Below are 13,658 nucleotides of genomic sequence, written 5' to 3'. Positions count from 1 at the left end.
TGAGACAAGTCCGCGTAATCGTATTTACCAGACACAATTGCCTTATTATAAAAAGCTCCATATATGTCTATATAATCAGGCGTTAAAGTCATTAACTCTTTGAAAATGAGAGGTTCCGTGTTTTCGTCGTCGATTGATCTCCGCTTTTCCTTGTTCGTTCACTCGTTCTAACAACTAACGCGTACACTAAACATTTAGGCACGTAAACAGAATTCGAAATACTTCTGCGAACAGAAATAGGTAGCCGAACTCATGTAACGCGTTCTAAGCAATAGCACCTTCGAAAAAGGTGCTAGGCAGAATATCAATTCAAGAAGCTTGGCTGATATTATTGGTACGTTTTGGTTAACTTCGAAATGTATTTTGGCGCAATTTACGTTTTTTTGGATCAATTTCAAAGGAGAACTACTTCTACAGTATACAAAATATAATGAACAGCATTAGAAAGCTCACACCTGCACCAATGGTGTACGAGATACAATATACTGAAAATATCTTGAAGCAATTCGGCTCGCTATCCGAGGCTCTATCCGAACTCTATTGTCTCTATATCTCAACTTATGCTCTTAAGATAATTTATCTTCTTTCCTCTCACACTTGCTTTATAAATTTAAATTGTTAAACGTTGTTTTAGTATTTTCTCAAAGACGACCGCCCTACCTCAGGCCTTATACCTACACATTGGAACTTTCGCATAAATCTAGATAAAAGTCAAGCATTGCCAAAAAAAAAATCTCCAAAACGATATTGTTTATGTGGTGGCTAAGACTCTAACTTCTGGCATTCAGCGGCCCTTTGCGATACCTGGGCTTTTTTTGCGTATTTTTTGGTAATTTTTAGTAGTTTACGTGCATTCGCGAGGCTTGTTACTGCGGGGAACTTTTATGGTTCGTGCTAGCAGCGATGAGCATTGCCATATTCAGCACATTGCTTCTATATATTACTGGCTAATTTTAAAAAAGAAGAGCAAAAACGTGACGAAAAGTTCTCGTCTACATCTCTACGTGTATTAAGTAGCGTGTAAGAATGAGATGTACGCCACCGAACTACATTACACTCCTCTTCCCATTTAGTACTTTTCTAGAACATATCCCATCACTACATGTCTGTTCTAGTTTAGGAAAAATTCAACCATTTGATGATCTGATAACATCATGAAAACAGGGACATTCATATATTGAATAAGAGTAGTAATTATTATTGACAAACCAGAAAGTACGGTTAGGTTTGTGAATAGGTCGACACGGGCTGAAGAGAAGAGAACAGGACAGGGACCTTTGTCCAGCTAAAGACTTTACTGATAATGAATTAACACAAAACAAAATCGACTACGATCTAGAGTAGTGCTCTATGCGTCCTATTACATCTGGGACACACTCAGTATTGGTATAATGGTAGAAAACAAAGCTACATTCGATAGACCATACTGACAAACTCCGGTATCAATTTGAATTCACAGAACATTAATGTGTTCTTTGCCAATTGTATGTCCCGCCTCCTTTAAAATAACTACGATCACGACAGCAGATATCGTAATTACAACCAAGAGACAATACGCTATCAGATGTTACTAAGGAACCGAAAACAGGCAGGATTTCTAGGATGTCCGTTAAAGCCGAAAGCGACCCACAGCTGCTCTATCGATATTTTCGATTGAAACAAGCAAAGGCTACCCAATCCGTGATAGCCAATTTCAATACTATCATTCCGGTTAGGCTACAACGTAGAATTTCCAATGTTTATCGAAATAGCTACAATCTCTGTCAGTTCCTTCGCTTATCCTAGAAATATGCAAGATCCGCGGGGGCATGAAGATTGTTTTTACTGAATCACGAAGCAACGACATAAGCAATGAAGATTTAACGGATGGATTTTCACGGCGAGGTCCGTACAAAGAAATCGAATACTTGAATTTTACTGATCCAAGCTTTTTCAGTAAACTAATAACGTTTTAAGTTATTTGTAAAGACGCGTGAGTCTTCTTTTGCGATAAATATTCTTCACATTCGAGTTTGACAAGTTGCAGCCGCGCTAACCACTGACAGGATCCTGTGCTTAATGAATAGTCTTCAGAAAAATATGTTTCCTTATTATTATTGTTTCAGTCCAGATGAAGTAATTTCACTTCACCAACGAACAAGCAAGGATTTTTGCCTCATTATCTCGCACGTGACTGCCTACGCATAGATAAATGGACAGCCATACGTCATTCCAATCTCTCTGTATCTCAGGAAACTAGAAACGTCGACTACGCGGCTGGTAGACAGTCGACCGAGTCCAGCGGTAACCGATCGAACTTCATCGAATTGAGGTCGAAAGGCTTTACACCACACTTGCCGCATCCCACGATTATTGCCTCCACACTGTATTGTCCCTCGGGTATCGCCCTCAAACCTCACTTACATACTGCTTAGGTTCATCTGTGATAGTTCCATGGCCACGTCACAAAGGCCACACAAGTTTGCTGGCTGACTGACTGACTGACTATGCACGGTCGACAGTGCTACTGTTCCCCGATTTTCCGCCATACCCCATCGGCGAGCTCCACAGGGGCCATGCACTCCATTCAGAACCTGTGAACGTTCCAACAAGCTCTGCTAGACCTGGCCTATCGTGGTGCCACTTTTTTTTTAAATGAGTGTCTCACTTCCTCCAGCGTCGAGGAACCGTCAACTCGCGAGATCCGTCTATTGGACTTCGTGCGAGGAGGCGAGTGGCTTCGGATTGGCTTGTGGTGATGGACGCGCTAGTAGCCCTCTTCGCTCCCGACCTACTCCCTCTGACCGTGGCCACCGTTTCTAGTTTTTGCGTGTTGGGGGGTATTTCGATGTGAAAGAGGCTGCCATATGAAGGCCAATTCACCTGCGTGAAAGCATCGCTTAAAGCTGTCGACGATCGAACTTCCACCAATGACGCCTTATCTACCTATTGTCCCTGACTAGCGATGCCAATATTCGACACTGAACGCATACAGTGACAAAGCACTAGTTCGGCTGTCTGCAGGGGCGTATTTGAAACTTGTACCGGTAGTTAGTCTACGGGTTTTGGCTGTCTGTGTTAGAGCGCGTACGACCGGTAGGCAGGGTTGTGGTTGTGAGGGCGTTTGGCGTCGAGTGATGCGGAGATGCCGTGACAGTCTCCATAAATAAACATAACAAACTGGATGCGAACGTATAAACGAGTGGTATCTTGGCCAGGGCAAACTCAGGATAAAGTTAATATAGGGGCAGAACGATGCGGGCAACAGAGGCTACCGACCTTCATCGATAGCTCTTCAACAACGAATAAGACCAAACCGTACGGTAGCAACAACGCCATCATTGCAGTGCGTCACATCAGTAAGAACAGCTCGAATACTTTTGCTACCTTTCTTAAGGTACCATTTAAAGGTCGATAGGATTGTGTATCTGCTAAAAATATAGCATAGATGTTCAACTATATGAACCATGCATGTATCAATACCTAATGTTAGCATCTGAATAAATTAGCAGCTTCTACCCCGATTATTAGCGACCTTATTTATCTTTCAACGCTGCGTGATATGATAGGATAAATGTTTACAACCATTTTAATTAAACGATACACATCGAATTTTGCCTGCAAAGTTTGATTATTCTTCGCTAGGTAGCCAGCCAAGCTATAGTTTAACGATGTGAGCCCAGTGAAAAAAATTACCTAATCTCAACACACGTTTAAATGTAGTTACCTTTGTTGTCCTATTGGAGAGAAAAGAACATCTGTTGACGAATGATCTAGAGTATAGTCGGGAAGCCTGGTAAGAGTGTAAACTCTCAGTTGTTTTCGTCATAAGAAAGCATTGAAAAATCACGTTCCGTCTTCGAGGCCTTCAATAGAAACCTTTGTCATATTCTTCTTTGGTGAAGAGCATAATAAGTCATGTTCAATGAACACTTTTGAAAATTTGATATTTCCCAACAACGAACTTCCTTAGTAAGCAGCTAGCGGAGATGAAGATGCAGGCAGAGCATTGAAGCAAATATCATCGCTACCTAATTTAATGCCGCTTCTTTCGATCAACCGATATCAAAAGTAGGTTCCCACTATATTGCAGCACACGTCGTGCCTGGATCAAATTGTGGAGTTCCATAGAAATAGCGTTTTGTACGTGCTAGGTCTTTGCCCCAATTAACCAGAGTCAGCACGGATAGATCCGATCTTGCGTTTGCCTTGTGCGCTTGCTAACGCTGTCACCAATCGCAGCGAAGCATAAGGTGGAGGATGTGACAGCCGTTCCGTTCGAAGGTCAGCCAAAAGGACCGACTCAAAAATAATGTGTAGCTCGAATCTGTCCGCAAATATATAAAATTAAGCCTTATTTATGAGTCACAAGTTGATTATAATCACATTTACTTACGGCGGTTTAGGTAGTAGGAGCGAGAGCGGACTACTTTTCCGAGTGGGCTAGCAATATCAGCTACATTCAACTGTATATATGGTTTATAAACAGAACACGATTCACAGCGCGAATCCTTAGTTAACACTGCCGCGTTGCATAACAGGTACTAAAGGGACTCTCGTCGTGTTTAACTTTCTGATATTGTACGGTGTAAGTTGCCGACGTACGGCGAGGCCTGCATAGCAGGTGTTTCGACATGACTTTTCAGAATGAATCCGCCTCGAATTTGCCCGCGTGCCTGAGCGGTAGTGTAAACACGTCTTACACTGACTACTGAGACGGCTTTTGAAGGCTAGTGAGGAGTAAATTTCAGCTAAGAGTTCGGTCTGCTTTCAGCTAGAAAAGCCCGCGATAATATAACACAGTCTGAAATTGGCATGGAAGGAGTAGCTTTTCAACAAAAAAAAAACAAAAACAGTCTCTGTCGACATACGCGACCACATGAAAATGTTCATGCTGGAATCTGTCGTTCACGGTCTGTCATTTATTTTCGAATTCACTTCTCAAAATTGCCATACACTGTCCTTTACGTGACCAATCCTGTAAATACTATTATTATTAAACTGGCTAGCTTCTTGCACAGATTTCTTTCTCAGAATCCTGATCTACATTTCTACATTACTTGTTTACATACAGAGTTATTAGCTACGTGCTTACTTTTAATCGTTTAGCAACCATTGCTTTACCAGAATTCCCATTCTTTCAGAGTCATTAAACATCTCTCTTATCGTAAATATGATCAGCCTCTATTTAGGTTCATGTTTTTGTTTGTGCTAGCTGGATTCTGGGTGATTTTGTGCCTGCCCGTTAGTCGCCATTCATTTTCGAGTTCTGAGAGCTACAAGACACCGCGATCGAAGTTGTAGGTCCGTGCACCTGTGGGACGCACGACAAAGACAAGCAGTACTATTTCTCTACATCAGGCTGCAGCAACTCTTAAAGTATTGTGATATCGCTATCGTGGCCCTTCGAACAGGCTCACGGTATTTCACCACAATCTATCGTGCCTGGCCATAGGTGTTGCTAGTGTAGGGAGACAACATCAGCGGCACTGTCAGGAAGGAAACACCTCGTAGCTTTTGAGGGCTCAAATGACACCTCTCTCCGTTATACTTTTTGGTACGTAGCGAGCCCCGAGTCAGCAGCCTTCATTGAAATCCATTGACCCTCGTCACTTCCCTGTTTGAGGCGAAAAGTGTCCCTGCGTAAATACGACGGCCTCCTGCCTTCCTCTGTCCGTCTCCTGTGGGCTATGGTGTATTCATTCATTTCGTCCTTCATCCACCTCTCGGCACCCACGCGGCTGCCTCGAATCTTTTTGTGCTTTAGCTGGACAACCCAGTCTCCAGCTCTAGCTCGCTTTCCCATAGAGAACAGTAGTTAAGACTGCGTCATTACCAAACCGTCGAGGAAGGTTTGGCGATGGGTCTGCATAATAGTCCCGGACACGACTCACGTACAATGCATTCAGTCTAGCTAGAGCTACAATCTTGCGATTAGTTGAGTACCTACGAATAATTCTAGTCACATATGAGTGCATTCGTTGTCAGCTTTTAGAAGAGATTTCTTCGTTTTGTATCACCACAAGAGCTGGTCGTATTCGATAGGGAGCACGGGGAGAACCCCCCTCGGAATTAGTGGGTTAGCGTGCAGGAGCGGCAAGTCCATGTGAGTTCTTTTGACAGATCGCTCAGTCATTTGATTGTGGCCAAACTATTGCTCCTTTGCCCACAACTTGTGTTAGTCAATGAATGGCAATACGGAAGGCTTTGTTCTTGAATGTGCAACAGCGAAGGCGGGTCGACTTGCTCGAGAAGTTAGGGTCGACGGAATCATTTGATTACACTTAAGTACGCCATGTCGGCGTACCATTATTTGTCTACATGGTTGACAGCCTACCATAACAAAGCGTCGAGTTTTCTTTCTCCACTCACACATGTGTGGCATATCTCGATGGTGGTATTGACTTAAAGCAACTTAGACAGAAGTTACAACTTGCAATATTTTCATACGAACTATTTTATCGGAATATGGATACCAAATGGATCTAAATTATTCATTAAAATACCAATTATTAACATTTTTTTACCAAACCGCTTCAAAGTGAGCTTTCGCATGATAGTTCAGCGAGACCCTCGTCAAGCTATTATATCAGCCCTGATAACGGCCCTACTATGAGGTCTGAGTTGTGATCCTCAAAATATTAGGACGTAATTGAAAAATCCCCTAATACTATGAACGACGCGCCTAAGACTTGTACGGTCACTCAGAAGTTAAATTAGTCAGCGACTTGAAGGTATTACATTACGCGAAAGAACTCGAGTTGTTATATACAGTTATGGCATTGTTTGGAGATCGCAGATCCGGATTTCTCCACAGATGTCAATACCTACATAGAAACACATTGTGAAGGCACCTGAAATGGCAGTTTCTCTATCGGACTTCTTTTCGAGCCTTCTTCGGATTAACGATGCCTGTGCTTCGGTTATGATTGTTACCACTGACACCGATGAGAAGCGACAACGGGCTTACAGAGGCTGCTTTTTTCACTAGTGCAACTATCAATCGTCAAGGTTAACATCATAGCAGAATAAGCACCGATATCGCATTGAGAGTCAACGCAATCAAAGAAGATCATGGAATATCTGAAGGGAAAAAAAAACTACTCATTTACGATAATATCAAGAAGGGGCAATATATCCGTTTGGCGTCATATGCCGAAACTTGTATTTAAGTTATAGAGATAATTGCGAAAAAAACGTCCAATTTACAAAATCGAGACATGCGCATGTAGGCAAAACTCGATCGTTCCGTTTTATACAAAAGTAAGTGGATCAAAAACAAGCTATAATAATTGGCCGAATAAATCTTTGGTTTAGAACAAAAAGCAATTAATTAGTTACCTTCATAAGACGAATTATCGATTCTATGGAAAGGTTCTTCTTGGAAAAGATCTTGCTAATACTATTGGCGTTAGGATTGTACCAAATGCCATCTCACAAACTAGTACGCCATTGTTCCCAATGCGTACTGGTTTGTGTACCTAATTCTATATATGATCAAGTGTAACTAATATAAAATGCGTCTCTATGCGTACCTATTACTATTTAGTTCTTAATTGATTTGCTCTAAGTCGATGTTGCACGTGCACGTGCCGCTTATTTAATCAAAATATCGTTACTTTGGCATATTTTTGAAACACGCGGTATATGAGCACAGCCCTAACAATCTATTGCAGCATACAAGTGCTTTTTTAGCCGCGAGAGCCCTGTTCCCCGATGAGAAGCCGTAAATAGTTAACCGGCCTTATTACCTCAAACAGTTTATTGACCTGTTCTGGTAGACGGAGCGTAGACGACGACTGGGTATGGGAGAGACATTTATACTTCCCCTGTGACTGCCAATCGTTATATGGCTATATAATACCAACGAACTTACAAGATTAAGTTAAAATTATTGCAGCAGTGGCTAGAAATACCTTGAAACTTAGTCCTCTCCCATTGAATCACTATAGTTACCCTACTGCGCTAATTCCGTTACCTTCTTGCAATGAATTGCGTTTCAATAACCCCAGTATTCTGTTATTTCATCATCCTATTTGGATAATAACTTATTTATTTTGAGTTGTACTCATTCTACTAACTTTACGATCGCGTTTCGCCTGTTACATCAGCCTCCTACAATTACTTCGGAACCCTGATTTAGTCAGTATATTATTATTTTCTATAGCCAGTGAATCGTCTTGACCCTGTGACTCCGCGACCGCACGGTAGCTATACTGTTACCATCCTCCAGAAATTCGTTGTACTCAGTTTGACTTAAAGTTGGAGTGCGGACCCCTCCGGTTGCAGTTACTTCATCGTAGTTCGCTAGAACTTCTGTTGCACCGATTCAGGTATCCTATTGCCATATCCAGCTGTTCTGTTTTCCAGCTACAATACGTTACTGCGCGTGCCCACCTAACCTAAGAAGTAATAACTAACCTTGTTTTCAAATCAAATATTTAAACACTAATTAAAAATCCAAACCATTTTTATCCTCCTTGTATAAACCTAATCTGCGGCGCTGTATGTAGGTTCTTACAGTGCGTACATTAGCGCAGTGGGCGACATGTTTGTCTGCTAAACTCAGGAAGACTTGGGGTCCAGATTCGATCCCGAGTGTAAACACTTTCGTTTTGTCCGAAGTAATGCTGTCCAACGACTCAAGTGTCAGACGTAAAAGACGAGAAATGTTTTCGTGTATAACTTTACAGATTTGTACTTACAGCTATGTACTATGTAGATATAGGTACCAAGAGGTCCCCACATGAATAGCGTTCGCGCCTAAAAATGTATGTGTGTTTTTCAAAACATACACGTTCTGTGTGGTAACTTTTAAGTCAGTTTATTCATGTCTGCGACAAAAAATTTTCAAAGAAGGCCAGGCCCTAACTTGATGTGCGATTACCGTAGAAAGACAAGCTCAAACAACAGAAAAGTTTGAATTACCTCTAATCTATTAATAAAATTTCCTGCACTGAGCGAAATGTCGGCACTGGACCTGTACTGGACTTATGCGCGTATTTAGAAAGGGTATCTTTCGACACAGATGAAGTGATTCTTGTGTATCAGTCAGGTGGCATAGGATAGGCTCGAAATGATAAGGGGTCATCCTTATATAGGTGTGCATTGCGGATACAAAAATCGAAATGGTCTTTCGAGCAGAAGACTGCAAAGAGCTGACATCTCTAAGTGAAACAATCCCTTAGCTCGTTGCTACTATTTCCTGTCTGATTCCTTCTCAATGAGTTCGCCAAACCGAAAAGAGGCCGAGATGAGGCGCGGTCGCAAGTGGGAAAAATGGCGTTTACCCAGCTTCCTCCTTCAGGCGTTTAAGTCGCGTGACAGTGCTCACCATTGAGATACCGGCGAGTTGGAAAACCTATCCTACCAGATACCTTTAAGCATCCACTCCTGCACCTGTGCCCATAACTGAGACGATGGGGCTTGCTCAAGTGTGAAAGCACCTTTCGCGCCGACCCATTTGGGTGGCAGGTCCTGCTCGATTGCAGCTGACAAAATTTTCATCTGTTCTCTTCGCCATCCAATTTAGAATATACCTGTCCGTGCGGAAACGTCGTGTTATTTCTTCGATATGTTAAATATAAATCAGTAACTATACTCTACATTAACAAGGAAAATCTCACAGGTATCAGTCCTGAAATGGAGATTTCATTCCATCATAGGACACTTTAATATTATGTTGAATTGAGTCTTTTCTTAAGAACGTTTTCCGTGGTGCACAATTGGAAGGCAAGATCGCAAACAATTTTTAATTACCTAAATGACTGAACCCATTTTAGCCTTCTCTCTTTATCTCTCTCTCTCTCTCTCTCTCTCTCTCTATATATATATATATATATATATATATATGTTAAGCAGTTAAGTATATAAGGTAAATCACTGACCCGACTTGGTTACGTAGATCGAAGTAATATTTATAGCATCTTTTTTTTTACAACTGCGGTTTACATCGGACTTGTGGCATCGTCCTGTCTTGCACACCGGGCTACCAACATGATGACCACGTGACGTTTTTAGTAATCCTTCATCATCGTAGCTGTCTTGAAGAAAAACGAATTCTTTTCCTCTTATTTGTCTCTCGTCTGTTGACGAGGTTTGTTTTTTTACATATACAAGATAATCTGTCCCCGTACTGAACAGACTTATATATATCTATATATATACCCTTTGTATTGTTTGACGTGTTCTCAACATCCGGCATGATATTCGAGCGTAGTCCAACCTTCACTGACAGTAGGTCATTAATTAACTTCCAAAACAAAATAAATATGTCGGATTCTCATTCTCAAATAAATGTCTTGCATTACTTTGTAATAGCACCTTCACTTTGGTTGAATTTTGGCGAAAAATTGGTATCTCGGACTATAATCTATAATCTAAACACCATTGTCACACCTAAAATTCGCTAATAAAATAAAAACCGAGTTTAAAAAAGCCTATTATTTATGGAAACTGTATGTGTCAGAATGGCGTATAATGATAATCGTTTTATATTACGCTCTGATCAAAACTATGCCACCTCTGACAAAATAAAAAAAAACGTTTGCTTATTTAAATGTATGTACAGTATACCACAAGCCAATCTGTTAGTATATTATCCTCTACGAAACAAGCTGAACTTATACCCACACTCCAGTGACTTCTGATATCAGTGTATATCCAGCATATATGTATTACACACTCGGAACGAGGGTTGTCATCCCTTAATAGCTTCAGCTTTTGCGTTTTTTTGGAGAAACATGCCCTTTGAGGTAAAATTATTTTATAAGTATATAATTCACTAAATAATAACGGATCAACACACACATACCTATAATACACACACACTAGTCAATTGCAGCCGAGTAGTTGTTTGAACAGAATTTATCAGAATTAATATATAATAAGGCAAGGCACAATGGTACATGTCTGTCAGACCAGTTCACTTGTGAATCCTGGAAGGAAAAGGCAAGTCTTCAGTATCCACAGGTGCTGCGTTTCCCTACGGAGACCCAACTGTCTAACCCACAACTCGACGGGCATATGCCTCTTAGATTGGCGATGTTGGCATCTTCCTTTTTAAAGAGCCCCGTTGACAGAAAAGAACCTGGGAGGAAGGCGAAGCCCCTTAAATCTATTATCGCCTCACTTTCAAGCCCCTCGGTAGCTCAGTGGAACCACTTCAGCGACCGCTAGGGTGTTGAACTGACAAAGATTTGCCAGGGAGAGAAAAAGATAGAAGATATATAGCAATCGAAGAGGCCATCACGCCCAGAGTAAGAGGGAGTACGGAATATATGCCAAGAGGCCAAGCAAGCCACTTAGGGTCTGTCCTTCGTCACACTTCGATTTGCCATCAGGTGTAGCGTGCCCTAGAAAGCTTTGATATGGGGGACCACAGACGACCTATGGATAGGGGTCATGCACTTCCATTGTATCCTCTAATGCTACTACAGAGCCTTATAGGCTAACAGTCAACACAGACAGCCAAACAAAAGGGGAACACTCAATAGTGTGTGATAGTGATCCTTTAATCGCTTCGGCCGCCGTTATGGGTATATTTCCTTTCCTTTTCTTCGTACGTATTCTTGCTCCCAGTGTATAATTCTCTACGGGTTTCATAAGTCGGTGAGGATAGCTATTATTATTATTTCTCTTTTATATGACGAAATCGTCATTTCCATATCGAAAAAAGGACGACTGGTTCAAATCTGGGAGTAATACCTGCCTATGGTGCATGTTTAATTGATAAAGTTTGTATATAACGAGAAAACAACGCCTTGACGTCCGTAATGGCCGTCAGGTACTGCGTCAGACGATTCGTCCCGGCATAAACTAATTTCAGTCTACACTTCGGATCTCTAAAGTTCGTAGGCAGATATGTTCATGTTAGAGTGACTGTAAGAGTTCCCTCTTTATAACGAAGTTCGAATGATGTTTACTCCGCGCCTTTTTCTGCTGAAACGTAGAACGAAACAAGGGAAGAAACTTTGGATTCCCTAACAGATCGCAGACGTGGCGGGTCGTGTTTTGCATATAGAGAGAGACAGATGGAATCCCTCCTGTATATTTTGTAGCATTGAGCATTGCGGACCATTGTGCGCGTCAAACATAGCGAGACAACTGTATCACTTTGTATGACCCTGTAAAAGCGTTTGTAATTAAACGAGGATACCTTTTGACCTGACGCCCAAGCATCGCATGTAAATATAGGTACGATCAAATGAAGCCTCGATTTAATGTTTTGGCTGGATACGTGCATATATATATATATATATATATATATATATATATATAAAAGATCGTTTCGAAATTCATTTCGAATTTAATCATCTAGAAAAGCACCAATAGAAATAATAAAGTACCCAAGTGTTTTTTGACGAACGCGGTGTAGGGTTCTATTAAAATATTAGCTTAAAGTAGGTTTCTAAACATAACACGTATCAGCCATCTCTTTGGACAAAGGGGGCGCGCTGGTATCACGCACACGTCGTCTGCTAATTGCTCCGACATTTCAAAACGCAGCCACCATATTTTCGCTGAACAAACGACGCCGGTGCATAGCATCTAGAAGAGATTCAAAGCAAGCCGCAGAGAATCTCGTCTATGTCTAGTCTGATTATTCGTAGGCACAGTGGTATCGACCGTTTGCGGGACTGCCGCTATCTGTCTGTGGCTGACTGATCGCTCCCGGTTTCAGATATTTAAATGCGCCACATTTCATCTCTTACAGCATCACAATGGCGCGATGGAGAGCGTCGTCGGTGCAGTCGTTGTCACACGCCTATCTATCTATCTATCTGCCTATCATTGGATTAGACGTATATGTTTATACTCCTCGCGTGATCTAAAGTAATTCATAGTTATTATATTGTCCTTCTACATACCTGAGTACGCGTAAAGTGTCGTTAACATGTATTGGATAGGTGCCTAACGAATATCCAAAAATGTCACATATGCTTAGATACTATATTTTACATAAGATGGCTCTGCGATAGGGCCCATTTTATGAACGTAAAGTCTTGAGATAGTAGATATCAATACTGCATCAGTACATAAATATTTTAGCGACAGAATAACACATCGAAAAACTAAACTATTATCCCAAATTTATGTTCATTAGAAACCTAACGGATCTAAGAATTTGAGTCAATTTGGCGCAATATGTGTGACCGCCCATGTAATCACAAAACGGGTATAATTGTTCTAATGCCAGATTTTTTGCTTAATAAATAAATGCAGGCAGTCAATTAGAATTTAAGGATCTAAATGCCTACGAAGGATATTGAGGCCTGGAAAGATTTTCGTAGAACAAGTAAACATTTTCTAGATAATGTTAGAAGAGTTTTACATGTTCCATATCTGATAGGCAATTCAATTTGATTGAAAACCTAAATATGAAGCAGTGCTCTCCTCATAGGCTCTAGTCGATATGGACAAACAATCGGCAGGTAATCGGTGGGCTGTTGAAAAGGTTTTAATAGTTTTTAAATTAAAATAAAAAGAAATATTTTTTATATATTAAAATAAGTTTGCTAAACAAAATACGATTAATGACTGTGTGCCATTTTTGAGAGATTCTCTCACGGTGAAACTTCTGCGGACGAATAGCAATCGTTGCAAATCTTTCTCGGAACTTGAAAACGTGTATGGTCTGGCATTGTTATAATAAAAGGCGATGCTTCTTCTGTTTGCTA

The sequence above is a fragment of the Varroa destructor genome, unplaced genomic scaffold (assembly GCF_002443255.2).
Source record: "Varroa destructor unplaced genomic scaffold, Vdes_3.0 BEIS01000006.1, whole genome shotgun sequence".
Taxonomy (NCBI): domain Eukaryota; kingdom Metazoa; phylum Arthropoda; class Arachnida; order Mesostigmata; family Varroidae; genus Varroa; species Varroa destructor.
Note: the sequence above shows the minus strand (reverse complement) of the source record.